Raw genomic sequence first — 15,468 nt, 5'->3', positions numbered from 1 at the left:
AAAAATTAACTTTTCCAATCTCAAACAGAACTCTCTTTACCCAGTTGTCCTGTATGGCAGCAGTGGTAAAATAGGTTTTAGCACCCTAACTGTGATTTCTTACCTTGTTTTTTGTTAAATTGGATCGCAAGATAAACTAAGTAATATAGCTTATGTTGGGACGCCTAGAGAAGATTGTTTCCTCCGTGGAAGATTTTGACAATCTGTGGGTACAGAGTTAGCTTGTTTAATGAGCAAAATGGGAATATTGCCATTTGTGTTAGATACTGGTTGTCCACAGTTCAGAGAAATGCCAGCACTAGCATGGAGGGGAGCACAAGTGCTCAGCGTCGGTGAACGGTAACGCCGCGGCGCTCCTGGCTCAAGGAGTTATTTCCGAGGCTGTTTTACAGCCTGCTTAAATCCCTTCAGCTCTGGGGTTGTTTGAGAATGATCACATGTAAGAATAAAAGTATGAATAAAAAGTAGAATGAAAGTATGAATCTGTCTAAAACGCTATATGTAAATCAGTTTTTTAATGGGATGTATCCGTATCAGACAGCTCTCAGATCAGACATAGCCTGAAATGCATTTTTTTTTGCCTAGTCCTTCCCTTTTCACCTGCCTTTTTCCCTTTCCTCCTTTTCCTTTCACCTCCCCCCACCCCTGCTTTTTTCCCTTTTCTAGCTCTTTTCCCTAGTTTCATTGCTCAGGTTGCTCCCCTACTTTGTACTGCTTCTACGTAGGTGTGGGGAACATATTAGGAAACACTTTTTCCTTATTGTTCCTGAACATTTCACATAAAGAGTGGTCAGCACAGTAGGAAAGCAGATGATTATTTAGACTGTAGTTTCAAAGTACTATGAAAATGTATAGAAAACCTTTTTAAACCCATAAATAAAGAAAACACTAAAGCTACCTAAGGTCACACTCAGAAATCTTCAAGAAAAGGCTCTGATACAGTATCTTAATAAAAATTCTTTCATTTCTTTTTTCTCCCACTTGAGTTCTTTTAGACTGAAAGGATTTCTCTTTTCTTTTAAATACAGTATGGAGATAATTTAATGTAGAGCTCTTTAGAGTGCCTGTAAACTGTCCCATTTGCTTATTTTAAACCAATTTCCCTAAAAGACACTGACCGATGATGGCTGGCTAAGGGAATGATTAGACACAATGATTTAGTGAATAAGAGTAAAGGGTTTTTATTTGTAATTACAATAATTATTTCTCAGCTCAAGACAGATTCAAAGTATTGACCAGTGCATTAAAAAGGTTCAAATGTGTCTAAAATATGGTAATGGTGAGAAAGCCGTGAAATACAACTGCATCTCCATTTTGTTACTGAATTGTAACATGCTTATCTTGATTGTATTTGCAACCTTTTTCAGTCCTGCACTGGAACAATACTTGAAAGCTACAAAAAATTACTCATTCCCTTAAAAGACTTAGTGTTGTCTGGAATCAAGCCAGCTTAGCAAAAAAAAAAAAAAAAGAAAAGAAAAAATTAATTCTGTGTGAAAGAATGGGCTGTATTCACCAAAGTTATCACCCAAAATTACATATTTAAGTCTGACCCGTGGAAATCCGTTTTGGTCACGGAGCAGCTTATGATGCCATGCACTAGGATCACACTGACGTTTCAAGCCGAGCTCCTTGTTCCAAAGAGTTGTGCTGGGCTATGAAGGATGGGTCTCGGGTAGCTCTACGGTAAAACAAATATCTGCTGCCCGTAAGAACTTTGCATGTTGGCCCCTCTGACATACTTCCTCATGGCGAGGTAGTTACTGGCAGTGATAACTGATAACACTGGTTGAAATTTAAAAGTCTGTTAGTAGCTAGAGGCAGCTCGCTCTGTTGCACAGAGCATTCGGGAGACTTGGATGCAAATGCTGCCTCCCATGCGGGGCACTGCGCCAACCTAGCTCCTCGCTCCCCAAACCTGGTGCGCCCCACGGGCGAAACAGCCGTATATATTCTGAGTTACAGTCGCCCCCTCTCCAGCAGGGAAGCCCAGCCGTACCGATTCCAGTGGTGCCAGTGTAAAGCTCTGTTACGGAAGCAAAGCCGAGGCGGCAGCGTGGTGAGCACTTGCAGCTGGGACCGGCTCGCAAGCTTGCCGTCCCAGGACGGGGACGGGGCTGCCGGAGGCGCGGGGCGAGGCGGCAGCCCTGCCCGTGCTGCCTCCCGCGCTTCCCCTGGCAGCCCGGGCAGGTCGGGGCGTCCATCCTGCGAAGGACTTATCCCCTTCTCCACTGGGCGCTGCTGCCTTATCAGCTATGAGCCAAATTAGGTTCTTGGTACTGACTTCACGCAGCAGAAGCAGTTTATTTATTTATGCCTAGGTGAGAGCATGTCTGGGGCATGGTGATGTAGCGTGAAAACTTTTCTGTCCAGACCCAGAGACGCAAGTGCAAGCCTTGCCTGTTAATGGGTATTTGGTTAGTCAGGCCAGGCAGCCCGTGGGCCTGCCAGACAGTTTTGTCAAAGGCCCCTGGGGCAGCAGTATCCAAGTCTCAGACTTAAAGGCATTTTCTTAAGCGATTGATTTTTCTTTATGTTTTTTGATCAGTTATGCATTAGTAAATTTGTGTGTTTGTGCTCTATATAAATGTATACATGGACAGAAATATTTTTATGGAAGATAATTAATTAATTGGATAATTGCACCGAGCATTAGTTTTTAATGCATATTAGTCAATATGGACTAGCCTATTCACAATCTGAGTGCATTCATCCAATGCAATGGAGAATGTTCCCAAACAATTTTAATTTAAAATGAGATTTTAAAGACAGAAGTCAGACCTTGTACTATGGCTGTAGCTTCCTGGGCCTCTGGAGACCTTCAGTCTGGGGTTGATGACTGTAGCTTCTGCCTCATTTACATTTCAGATAAAATCTTATGGTATTTTTGTCCTTTATGCATCTTTCCCTGTGAAACAGTGCCCGGCAGTTGCATGTGTATCTTTGCCACACAGATGCAGCCTGTTCACTGCTGATGCTTAGTAGAGACATGCGCGTATTCTGACAACAAAAACGCAGTGCGGATATCAAGCCATGCAACGTCTGCCAAATTCACATTGGGAAAGAGAACACAAAAACAACTACACACAGGGCATAGCTACTGAGATGGTAAATATTGTTTTTTCCATGCCACACCCAAAGCAAAAATAGAGGCAGAAAGGACCTTGACAAAGCTTTATTCAGTTTTCTGAAAGCTGCCAGTAACCACTTTTTCCACTGAGCTGTGAGTGAACAAGACCATCAGTTTGCTTCCAAAGCCTGGCATTGCCCGGACCTTGCTCTGCGCTGCTCTTCCTACAAGCAGGTCAGGACGGCAGCTCCTCGGAAATCAGTAGTGTTAAAGTCCCCCAAGCAATATTGCCGCCAAGTGCGCGTGCCTTGGAGTAGGAGGGTGCTCCCAAACGTGCCGCTGATAAAACTGGGCTGCAGAGCGGCTGCAGGAGGAAGAGGGAAGCGAGAGCAATGACCGCAGCCCGGTGGAGCGGGAGGATGGGCTGCGGGAGGAAGGAGGCATCCGCAGCCCCCGTGTCCCGGGTGCTGTGGGAGCGTGGCGTGGAGGCTGATCTGGGAGAGCCTCTGCCCCTTGGCTGCCTCGGAGCAGCCTTCAGAGCCTCCACACCGGCGTGCGGCCCAAAGGGACATCAACATGACCCTGCCTGGGCAAAGTGCCTTAACATCCACCTGCATCTGTCCTGAGCGTTGGAGGAGTGAAATCACCTGTTCTCGGGTGGACTGCAGCTTGGAAGGGTTCGCAGTCTGTCTTTGTGGACATGGGATGCTGCTATCCTTGTGCTTAACTTGCAGGAAAGCAGGTTGCCTGCTGCTGCAACAAGGAATTGGGTCTGTTTGTATAAAACGCAACAATTCAGCAACTTCTTAAGAGAAATTCACGTCTACCTTAAATAATCGAGAAAGGGTTCAAGGTGAAGCCAAGCCTGTTTGACAACACCAAAGAAAGTAAGCCCCAAGGAGGTGGCTTACCCCTCACTCTCCCCAGGGAAAAAGCAACTTGTGTGGATTATTAATAAAATATTCAACAAGCAATATTGTTCTAACCATAAAGCATCTGTGGCTTTGCAGAAGGCATTTTTAGTTAAAGTGAAGAATTGAGAGTTAAACAAACTCTTGTATAAAAATTGCAGACAGAGAAAGATCACACCAAAAAGGATACTTATGCTTTTTGTTTTTCTGCTTTCTTTTGTTACAGATTAAATGTTTAATTTCCAGTATTCAGTTCTTAATAAATTTTTAAAGTTTCTCTGTATGTTCAAGTGAAAGTGACTTGGAGGAGAGCTTACAGGAATATTGTTACTATTTCTTCTCTTTCTGATAATCCCTTTTGACCTTTCCACCAAAACTCATTTTGTCCATTTGATATTAAACTTTCAATAAGCTAAAAGCTACATTGTCTCATTCCAATTCTCATTAGCTTGTGTGCCAGCACTTTTCTTCTGTAGCAAAAATCAACTATTTACTTGCATCATTGCCTGCAGCCGTACATGGGAGTTTGGACATTATTTCTGCAGCACCATGAAGTGAGAGAGCCATTGCTGAATACAGTGGTCCTAAGCTGGGAACTGGGATTTGGTTTCCTGCTCTATATTCAGCCAGGGCCCAGGCCACGACATTTCACAGCACCGCACATCCGCTGAGAAACAGAAATTCTCACTGTTCTGTTTCAAATAGAAATCTCAGGGGATTTCTGGAACAACCAGCCAGTGCTAAAAATACCAGCAGTTTTTCCTCGTGAAGGGAAGGAGACCCAGACAAAATGCTAAAGATTTTACTATTGCAACGTTTTTGTAGGAGTTTCAGGCATAATCTACTGACAGGTGACCATACGTAATTTTCAGATGAACCAAGTTAGGAGGAGAAATGTTAATTCAGATACAGAAGTGAATATTCATTATCTGGCTAAGTTTCATTGTGTTTTAGTGGGTTGTGTGTGTCATTGAGTTTCTCTTCAATCTTCCCCTGCCCCAGAAGACATTTGTGAAGCAATAGCAGTGGAAGATGTAGACAATATTGAGGCCGTATTTTTGTACAAACAGAAAAAGACTATGCCTTCCTGAAAAAGCTTACTGTCCAAACAGAGGTAAAGAAAGATTTTCCTAAGGCCGTATAGCAGGACCGTGGCAGTGTTCGAGGTGGCCCTGACTGTCACTGCAGGTGTCCAGAGCCTCCTGAGCTGCCAGTGGGAGCGGGGGTACAGAGTGCTCCTTCCCCGAACTGGTCACCCTCCTTCTCTGTCCCTGCTTCCCTCCTTGCAAAGGTGCACCAGAGGGCTGTGCAGGCGTTTCACACGCCTCAGCCCCCCCCTCGCTTCTGCCGGCTCTCTTTGCTGCTTCGCTTTGGAAAGGAGATGATTGCGCTCTGGAGGGAACGCAGCACCTCAGCTTTCGGGCAGTAAAGCCTTGGAGCAGATCCTCACTTTGAAGTAAGTTTGTTTCCCTGGGATCAGATGTGCACAGCTGCATACTTAGAGAAGGGCCTCAGCGCGCAGATGTGTGCCAGGAGTCATTCCTGCATGTTTGCCTCACGCAGTGACCCCTTTCTGCTGGGCTTCCCAAGGAAGCCACAGTTCACTTCATCTGATGGCTTTGGTCTCTGCTCACCTGCCTGGAACTGCACAGAAATAATCAGGTTGATGATTTCTAGTGTAAATTTTAAAACTGGTACATCCTGATACATAGAAATCTTCTGGCAAATCAGAGTTGGCTTTTGACAAATGCTTTGTTTAGCTCTGGTTTGGGAGTAAAGTGTAAACTGTTCCATACTTCTGCAAGTGTTTTAATTTGTGTTTTTACTTGATTTCCCCCAAGATCCAAATGCAAAGTCATCTGTTGGGTTTCCAAAACTATGTTTGCAAGAATCTCTCTCTCTCCCCCCTTGTATACCAGAATGAAAATATTTGAACTGTATTTTTGCCCCATAAAACATTGCTACCGTAGACTTTATGTTGATGTGCCAAAGCAAGATAATAGGTTGGATTATTTCTTCAGCAACAAGTAATAATTAAAGTAGTGCAAATTACTGTAATGATTGTAAAATTGTTGGTTTAAAGAGCATCTGAACTGCTAGAGTGCTGGAAAGCAAATGCCTCATTTATATTTCTTTCTTTAGGAAATGAGTTACTTCTCACTCTCATTCAATGTCTAGTCTTTCTAGTTGCAGAGTAACTATACCATTCCTTGTGTGCTCAATTTCAATGTGCGCCCAATTTAAAAGGGCACTTTACAAATTTAACATACAATAAATTTAACTACTGAACTGCTAAGTGCTGGTTTTCCCGTGACCTGCTGAATTTGTACAAACATTTCTTTAAAAAAATAGCCATGATAGGCTTTTCTTAGCCATTGAGACATAATGTTCCTTTCAGTGAAAAACTACGTAATAGGATGGCTGTTTGTTTGGGAGCTGGTTGCATTCCTCTCTCTTCCCCAAGATTTAAGTGTAGCTATGCAAATAAGCCCCTTATCTACAAAAGTTTCTGAGTAGGTTCAGAGGTCAGTTACATAAGAGTAAATAACGAATAGTTCTTTTAAAGTGTAGTGGCTTCTCTACATTCCCAGCAGTGTAGTTGTGAGCTCCTCTGATGGGAGCTTAGAAAAAGAATTAGTTTGATAATAAGATTTTTGATGTCTTAGACTGGACATACTAATTTCATTTTCACCCTTCTGAACGTTGGGCCTTTTATGTTTCAAGTTGAGCACCCTGGAAATGAATGGTAATACTCTTTTTTTTTAAGCATTATTAGTAAGCTTGTTGAGGCTCAAATTTTTTTGAATTTCTTTTAAGTACTGGTAATGTCAGAATACATTTTTACAAAGCACTTTGAGAGCTTATCTGAACTAGAGTGATATATATATATTGTTGTTCCCCACTTCGTTTCAGCATGTGTAGGAAGAGGAAAAGCTGATGGGTTTTATAGAATAAGTGAGGAAAAGACTTTGCTTGCAATCACCACTCAGTCATTATGTGAGTAAATTAGTAAACCTTGCTTGCTTCTTCTATGCAGTGGGAATCCCCAGGAGGTGGAAATCTTACGATGCAATAGAGATCTTCTAGTGTAATGTAAAATCTGCAGCTGTATAGAGTAGTCTATAACTACATTCTTGCAAAGGAGTTAAAATAGTAGTTAGAACACAATGGAAAAGCTGTGCTGAGAGAAAGAACTTTGTGATAAAGATTGTACCCTGGAAAAGTCCTTTAGCACAGGTGAAAAAAATTAACTCTTGCAATACTGTCAGCAGTGTCAGTGAACCTTTATCACTCCATGTGAAAATTGATGTGCCTTTATGTAATTTCAATTCTTGATCAACTGTGTTTTAACTGAAGTGACAAGGTCACTTTCCTCCTCTATTTTGTAATTTTTTTTCCTTTTATGTAGCACTGAAATACACTCCTCATCTCCCTTGTTGTGCCTTTTTAAGATTTTTTTTTTAAGTGCACCAAATTATAGGAGGGAAACTCAGAGCCCCTGTAAGCTCAGTGAGGAAACCACCTCCATTAGAATACATTTTCACTGAAGTGACTGAAACAATATGCAATTCAGACTGCAAGTAAAGTCAGAAGAGCTCTAAATCCCTTCATTTCAGACATCAAAGATGTATTAACTCCCCCTTTACTCCACAGACTCTAACATATCCAGTTCAATAACTAAACAACCTTAAAGAATGTTACTTTTAGCTTTATAATAATCAGATTTTGTTTAAAAAATTGGTTTATTTGGATTTCCACTGAGCTGACTGTGTTTCTGAGTATAAAAACAATGTTAATTCTACAACAGGTGAAACAAAGGAAATTGTTTCCTGAAAAAAGGTGTTTTCAGGATAAAACTAATAGAATGTTCTGAAAGCTAAAATATAAAGAGAGTACAAAGTAAGTGCAGTAAACAGCTTCTCTTGTAAGCACAATGTTGCAAGTTTAAAGGAACAAGAACTTTTCCTACCTGTAGCTTTTATGCTGATCAGGAAGTGCAGCTCTTCTCTGATTACAATCTTCCATGGCTTAGCCTGGCTTCTGCATTTGAATGTTAAATATGTAAGAATGCCTTGTTTAGCTTGGGAGTTTGCATGACCTCTTAATGAGATACTGTAGTTAGTGTCATTGGGTATTAAGGCGTCATGTGACTGTAGATGAAAATAAAATCCTTTAAAGTTTGCATTTAATACTTCCTAGAATCTGTAACCCTTTACCTGCAAGCTCGTTCAAACATCGTAGACGTCTCTGTTCTCTGGTCAGAGTTGAAAAACGAAAAAAGAAAGAACATGCCAGATCGTTCCTTTCTTCTAGGATATCACTTAGGATAACAACAAAGTCCAAGCCTGTCAGTGTATTAATAGTGTCATTTGCATATTCTTGAAATTAAATCTCCCTGTGTCACAAATTCTGCTAAAGGATTTGGCAGAAAGTTCCTCTGTTACATCAGATAGTTTTGCCTAGCAATGAAATCTTGTCCTTGCTGTATTGGGTGATGCTCTGTAAAGGAGCTCTGATCTACGGTAGGTATTTGCAGGTATCATGTCGCTTACCTGTGAAAGTTGCTGACTTTTCTGGAATCATGTTGTTCTGCTGCCCCAGTACATTCAGGAAGGTGTTCCCTGTGCAGGGATTTAATTTAGACTATATCTGCAAGCAGCTGGGTCAGGTATTTTCCGTTTGCAATCTTTAATGTATATCGATGTACCTGGAAATGGTAAAGTAAGTCCTGGAAAGAACTTGCCAACTCACACTAACATTGCATCATCTAACTGCGTGTCACAGTCTGCCGGTCCAAAGCTGTAGAAAGAGAGTCAGCTAACTCGATAGTGCTTGGGAAATGTTCTATTAAACCTTTTGGGTCGTTAAGCCTTATGGAAGGGATTGTTTGAGGTTTGGCTGCTCTACAAGAAGGTGTGCTGTTTTCACCCTACGTAGTCGTAGCCTACGTAGTGAGGTGCAGCTGCCCGTTGTTCTGCCTGGCCGGTGCTGCCGTCCTGCCCTCCCTGGGAAGGAGCACGTCCAGTCCTGCTTGCCTTTCTCATGCCGAGCGTCCTCCAGATGTCCCAGTTCGGGAGTGAGCGTGGCTGGTCCCCTCACACGCGCTGCGGTGAGCTAGATCTGAGGCTGTCAAACTCATTCCAGTTCTGAGCTCAGCGGAGCGCGAGGGGGTCCCCATGCCGAGACAGGAGGAGAAACAACTGCGCCACCTAGCCTCAATGTCCCTTCGCGCCGCCACGAACTGGAGCGAGAAACATCAGATGCCAGTAAACAAATCAATAAGAGCTGCTTTGGCTATGCTTATTTTAAACGGAGAAATGTGTCATTTAACAAGGCCAGACATCATGAACAGTCTGAACTAACTCCAGCAAAACTGCTGACTCCAACAGCTCTGCTCTCTAACTAGAAGTGTTAGTTGTGCTAACTCTCTTCTGCTAACTTAGCCAACTCCTACAAAACTCTGCAATTGCCTCTTTACAGAGTTTCTTTTTTTCCCTACTACTGAGTTTTTAGCATTAGCTGAAAATGGACTTGAGGTGCTAGAGAGCGTCTTATTACAAAAGCCTGCAGTGACCTCTCCAAAAGGCTCTGATCAGTAAGTAAGGAGGTCTTGGGCCCATATGCCCCAGGGTGCTGGAGGCTGTGGGGTGGTGGGAGGTACAGCAGGGCTACCCCTGCAACGTCTGAGCCGTGCTGTGCTCTGAGCTCAGTTAAGCTGCACGCCTGGTGTACAGTCCTACAGAGTCGGAGTCAGGCCCAGGTCTGCTTCTGGGGTTATTTTGCCATTACCTTTGGTGGCAGTTAGGCTACTGAGCTGGACTAGTAGGCTGAGAAACTCCCCAGCTGAAGAAGCGTGCTCCAGGACCGGGGCTGCCGGCCGGACCTCGGGAAGGCTGCCTGCGCCGTGCAGGGGCACTCTGCACGAGGACGGTGGCAGGCGCTGCCTCCCCATAGTTGGCCTCCTTGTCAGACTGATTCCCTCCTTTCCAGGGCTACTGTGTTTTTGCCTTCTGAGAGATTTTTTTTGGAGCAAGTTCTGTGTCCCTTGGGATTTTGTAGCTTGTGTACAGGAACCTGGATGCAGTCGCCATGCTGCAAGTGCATGCTGTGAGTGAATATTGTGTGATAGGTGCACATTTTGGAGCATACCTGGCCTATTGCAAAGGCATGTGGGCATGTCTGGGTTTCTGGCAGAACATCAGGCTTTTCTTGCTGTAAGCATTGGGCAGGTGTTCCTCAGCCCCCATCTATGTGGACAAAAAGTCCAATGTTTTCCATATGAAAGGGGTCTCACACTTTGGGGAATTGCAGAAATATAGTAAATTCTCTGCATCTCTTCAGCTGAAAAGATTGGTGTGCTTAGTATTTCCATTCTCTTCCACAGTCCAGGTCTATCTGAGCAGGCTCTCTTAGCTTTTCCCTGTCCTGGTTCCCAGTATTGCTCCTTATTTTCACCCTGATTTGTGGTACTGCTCTCCTCCTTGATCTTCAGCCTCAGTCTCCTCCCAAGAAGAGACACCAAGTGCCCACATCCCTCACTGGGAGCTGCTGCCTACCTCTGTCCCACCTGTTCCTGCAGTAGTGGAGAAGCTCTGCATCAGCCCCTGCAGTCCCTAGCGGACTGTGTCTGTTAGGGCCAAAATAGGTATATGATGCTGTTTCTGAAGCCTAACATTTTCTATGAACATGTGCAAACTGATGGGATCTTTCCAGGCTTACAGTTTGGTTAGCTTTTCACAGATGTGTCCTGGATGAAATGACCACTTGTTTCAGTCATCCAAGGTCCTTATTCTAAAACACAGGTATGAAAATATTTTTTCAAAAGAAAAGTCATTGAGATGTTCAGCCTACAGAAATCGGTTTCCTCTAGCCTCCTTCTTGTACTTTACTATATTATTTTGGCTGAGGTTTTTTGGAGAACATTCCTGCTGAGGTAGGAGCCTGCCTTGAAAAATTACAGCCCAAAACGTTAAATTTGTAAGTTCAGATACTAGTGTCATGATCTTAAGAGTGGGAAGTGGTGGGCAGTTTACTTGCCTGTGGTGAAACAGTAGAGACCAGTGACAGTCTAGAAAATATCCCGTTGCTTTTAGGATCTTCTATTTTCATCTGTATTGCAGTGTGCCTATATTTTCGTTTCATCCCTAGCCTTGGAAATGTAAATATACATATATATATATATATACACACATATAACTTTAAATATATTGACTAGATCTGTTTTAGACTATACACTTTCTCATATCTTTAAAGCAAAGAACGTGCTGAGGTGTATGTAGAATCATGACTGTGGCATGAAAGCAGGGAAGTGGTTTCCTGAGTACCCCGCAGCTTTGCTGGATGCTTGGCCTATGTTTTCAGGGCAATTTAATGCTGTGTAGATGGTTCCAAAATCACTTTTTCACAGAATGGCAGTGGTGCAAACTGCTCCTCTGTAAGAGGCAAAACGCCTCATCCTGCCCCTGGAAGGACCACGATGAATATGCTTCCAGCCTTTGAACCTGAGAATTGAGACTATGATTTAGACCCCTGCTGCGATCATCAGTTCTTTTCATATACATTACTAGACCACCTCCAAAATGCAAGGAATGATGTTCAGTGACCAGACTGGAAAGGTAAACCAAAAGAAAAAAAAGTAACCCCTGCTCTCCCTGCAGCTACTTGTGTTCCAAAAGGAGATATGGAGTAATTTCCTTGGTAGGGTATAACAACTTCAGAGGGTCACATTTAGCCTCATGTTTGTAGTCTAAAGGCTTGATAATGTCTCTTAATAACAAATCCTTCATATTCAAAACTATCCAAGGCCCTAGTCCACCTTTTGATATGATTACATGAAAAATAATGTGTGAAAAAAGTCTTTAGTCTTATAACTAAAAGAAATAAAAATATATTTCAAATTCTGTCCTTCTGCAGGCTTAATATTGATGTTAAAACGTATTTTTTAAACTTATTAACAAATAAAACATTGCAGACTGTTGTAATTGCCCAAATGCCTGGAGTCCCATTTTGTGACATCTCATACAGACACGCAGGATGCATCAACCTGCCCTAAAGAGCTTTCAGTGCAGTTTTTGGCAAAGCCACAGTGAAATCGCAGGAGTTTAAGCTGAAATCTGGGGCTGATCTGGGGCTGAAATAGCCCACCCTGTTCATGAAAGCCATTTTAGTGGTGTTTTTTTGTTTCAAACTACCTTCGTTAGCTGGCTAAAATTTCTGTTCCCACAGGTTCCTGCAGAGCACTTGAGTATGTGCTATGTAGCAATTCGGGCTGGAGAACCACTGAGACCTGAACAGACCTTCTGAATGCCTTTTCTAGGCTACATGTTAACTCACATTTTGATGTTATCTGATAATAATGTGAAAAAGTCAAATGGCCACAGGCTGTATGAAATGAAGTCATGGGCTGTGCATTCGCCAGCTGTGGTGCAAAGGAAATGACTGATAAAAATATTTTTTTCTAGCTGACCTCTGGCTTACCTTTGTCTACCAAAGAATTTCCGGCTAATTCCACTTTGAAGCTTTCTTCCAGCTATAGCCTTTCTCTAGCATCTTCTGTGTTAGAAAACACGGACTCCATGTGAGCATATTTACTGATATGCTTTAGATAAGGAATACATTTATGCTCTGTTCTAAATGTGCAAATAGTGCTCCTTGAAAGAAAGTAAATTGCTCTATTCCTATGTGGAGACAGAATAGTATCTGGCATTTTGGTGGCTCAGTGTTGAAGAAACTATTTTGCCTTTGTGCAGCAGAACAGAGATACTTGGGGACAGATTTGTGAGGGGTCTGTGCAATGTTCCGTTTTGCAGCAGCAAGTATTTCAATACCTAGCAGTCGGAGGACATTCAGAGCCGAGGCGCAGTGCACGTGAGGAGTTTAACACCTAAGAAATAGATTCAGGAAGCTGGAAAGCTGAAAGAGGTACAAATATGTTAAGACATAGATAAATTATGAAGAGGGATGGGACCTAAACTGCTTTATTTAGCAATAATTATGAGCCCAACACCAGGCTGAAGGAATTAGGTGTCATGGATTAGGGGTCATATTCATGTCAAATCATGTTAGTCTTTCTGTTTGATAACAAAGGAGAAAAAGTGGGGCTGCCTGACTCCTGATGTCCTTAGCTAGAACAGAAGACACCAAGGTTCAAAACATGAGGAAAGCATCCAAGCCTTTTGATGTACAGCATCACTGATTTTATGTTTTAGTCTATTGCTTTGACCAACTAGCGAAGGGCCTGGGATCAGTCCCTGCTTTGGCCTGAGATCCGGGAAAGACGGCTCTGGCTGGCAGGCTGCTGCCCTGTTTTGCTAGGGACTATCTTCTCCTGCCCAAAGAAGCTGTACCATTGTCCAAACTGACCACAAAGTTCACTGAGCCAGAGAACTAGAGGAGCAAGCTACTCTCTTGGTAAGACCCTCTGCTGGAAGTAGCAACAGCTGGCTTCTGGTACTGCTTCCCAGAAAGGAAAAGTTTCTCTACATCTATGTTTTACTTTGCTTCTGAGTCATACCCAATTACTGTCCAATGTTAGCCACTTCCCTAGCAGAGAAGTGTATTTTTTTACTCTTCCAAGATAATAAAGGAATTAACTCTCCAGCATGATGTAGTTATACATAAGGAGGTCGGGTCACCAAACCTATGTTGAAATGTGTGAGTCATGCCCAGTTTTTGAAAGAAAGTGAAGTTGCTTACCTTCAGCTCTACAGCTCTAAAGAGGAGTGGGGTTTCAGTACTCCTCTCTTTTCTGTGCTTTCTAGTGGGTAGGCTGCACAAGCCTTTGCCCTGCTGGTTGACTTGCATGTTGGCAGTGCTGAATCTAGTCACAGGCAGCAGCTAATCTCCTTTTTTTTTGTGTGTGTGTGTGTGTGAATTTCAGTGACTTTTGAATATTTTATTTGGGTACCTGAAGTGGAAAAAATACTGGATTTTTTCCTTATGAATATAGTCCTTTAAGAATTATTTAAATACAGGCTAATGGAAGCTGAAAATGTCTTGTGTCCATCTGACAGTGAAATTTGCTGTTGTGAAATAGCCAGTATAAATTTGGCACATCGTTCACTTCTTGAGAAGTAGCATCAGCTGAGGATATTAGTCTACTACTGGAGCTTTCCCTTAAGATAAAACTCTACACACACACACAAGTCTGTTTCCTTAATTTATTAGTACAAACAATGCATACACAAGACTGTATATTGTTTGAAGACTGCAATAGATTTCTAATTTAACAACTCTGTAACAAAATTTAACTAAATTTAACATTTATGAAAATATAAATCTCTGATTGGGTAGGTTTTCCCAACAATACAAAGTTTACATAAAAACATTCAATATGATCTATTAGTTGCAAACAAGTTAGGAAAAATCATTCAAGTCACTTAATATACTATATTGGCTTGTACATAGAACATTCACACACTACATTAAATCCTAGCTTAGCATTCATTTCTTGGAAATTTGTGGCATGGATTTCTGACTTTAAAAATAAAATTGTTTCATTTAAATCATTTGAAAAATTTTTTACAGACGTGCCATCTTTAAAGATAAGTAAGAAGGGAAAAATTTTATCACCCTTTCAGATGTTGTCAGCCTGGGTGAAATGGAATTTTTTAAAGTGTTTGTTAATATTTCACAATTTCTGCCTTAAAACTGATAAAACTGTACAAAAGGCTCAGAACAATTTTAAAGCAGAAAGTGAAACTTGTAAATATGTGGAAGTAAGAAAAACTCATTACAAATTGGAGCAGTAAAGAACCTTTGGATAGCCTTTGTATTTAGTGGAATAGTTCAGAACATATACAAGCATATTCTGCTAGTCCCAGAGTGTTTGGTCATCTGATCTGCCTTTATCATGAGAAAGAATAGAAATGATAGTAAGGCAAATGTATCAGGATTAATACATGGCATGTCTGAAAACTTTCTATTAAGATTACTTTGGAGACATGGGAGTTACTTTAGACTTTCCTACAACAAAAAGAAGAGCAACCTTTTAACATAAAGAAGTTAACAGGTGTTTAACTGTGTGTCTGTAATGCCCTTTTTTTGGGGGGGGAGGGGGGAGTTTTCATTACACCCTGTACTAATACACACTGTGAAGACAAAAGATTCCCCAAACCAAAAAGAAAAAGAAAACTCCTATATTCCTGTTACGACCTAGGTTTTTATCATTTTTATCACAATACAGAAACCTGAAATCCCTGCATGCAATTAAAGAAAGATCTTTCAGTCCTTTCACTGAGGTATTTATCACCTCAAATGTTGACATTTTTGCAGCTGACTGGTGCCTACTCTGTTCAACCCAAAGACTAATCCTAATTTAAAAAAAAGTAGCTATTTTTTATATGATGATGGAATGTATCAAGTGTTCCAGGTTGGCAGATGACATCTTGTCATTGCACCATCAAGCAGAAAAACATATTTTTGCAAGTGGGTATAAAGTTGGCTGTTAGCAATAGACCCAGCTCTGACCACATCTAGGCGACTTGG

Source organism: Rhea pennata, chromosome 4 (genome assembly GCF_028389875.1).
Source record: "Rhea pennata isolate bPtePen1 chromosome 4, bPtePen1.pri, whole genome shotgun sequence".
Lineage (NCBI taxonomy): Eukaryota > Metazoa > Chordata > Aves > Rheiformes > Rheidae > Rhea > Rhea pennata.
Note: the sequence above shows the minus strand (reverse complement) of the source record.